The sequence below is a fragment of the Phytophthora parasitica genome (genome assembly GCF_000247585.1).
Source record: "Phytophthora parasitica INRA-310 unplaced genomic scaffold supercont2.21, whole genome shotgun sequence".
NCBI classification, from domain to species: domain Eukaryota; phylum Oomycota; class Peronosporomycetes; order Peronosporales; family Peronosporaceae; genus Phytophthora; species Phytophthora nicotianae.
In genome coordinates this window covers 35,309-36,197 of record NW_008649007.1, presented here as the reverse complement: position 1 = coordinate 36,197, position 889 = coordinate 35,309, and positions in this window count along the sequence as shown.

Genomic DNA, 889 nt, shown 5'->3' with positions numbered 1-889 from the left:
TAAAGTCAATTTTGCCGATCGGCAAAATTGACCAATAAAACGATTAAAGTCGAATAAAGCCGCGGCTTTTATCCACACTGGTACATGATCTGTGCTGCCCCTGTCGCACGCGCGCACATACCCACGAAAAGCCTCAGAAATACCCCCCCACCCACCCACCCCACCCCGCACCAACAAAAAAAGAAGGCGAAAATTTTGAACCGGTTGCTCCGATTCTTGATTTTTCTTAAGCGGATACTTTTGAATCTAGAATCAGTTAGTTTTTTGTTGTTGTTTTTTCCGGTACTTTTGAATGGTCAACATGACATGTCACATTGTTAAAACCCGAGCTGGGGTAGGTACCACTTCAGCGATCCGTCAGGTCGCATCGCTGGCTATATAAAGATAGGATGTAATGCATGGCTCGCTGGTAAGCTCGGCGCTGGGCACCCTTCCGCAAATATCGCGCAGCCCCGCTGCACGGGCAGGTGGATCGTCTTAGCCGCTAGCGCGCTTTATATTCTTTGTACTGTTCATACAGTTACGCAAAAAATTACGAATATAACACAAAGAGCCACCCAACAAGAATAACTAACCCAAAACACAAAAATAATCGATAGTCTTACCACCTTTGACTCAAAGTTTGAGCCAAATATAGCGTGGTATATCTTCATTCCACGAACATAGGGTGATATTGATTATCTTTGTTCTAACACTTTTTACCTGTTGGACGCTTCCAGCCACTACTAATCTGTTGTGAGCACTGATCGACCTGTTGTTCATCATTGCTACTTACCTGTTACCTGTGCTGATGATATGTTGTAAAACACAACCATGACAGCCAATAAGTAGTGGAATAAGAACACAGAAAAGGAAAGCCAGATCGAATTCACGCTAGGGTATATCGCTG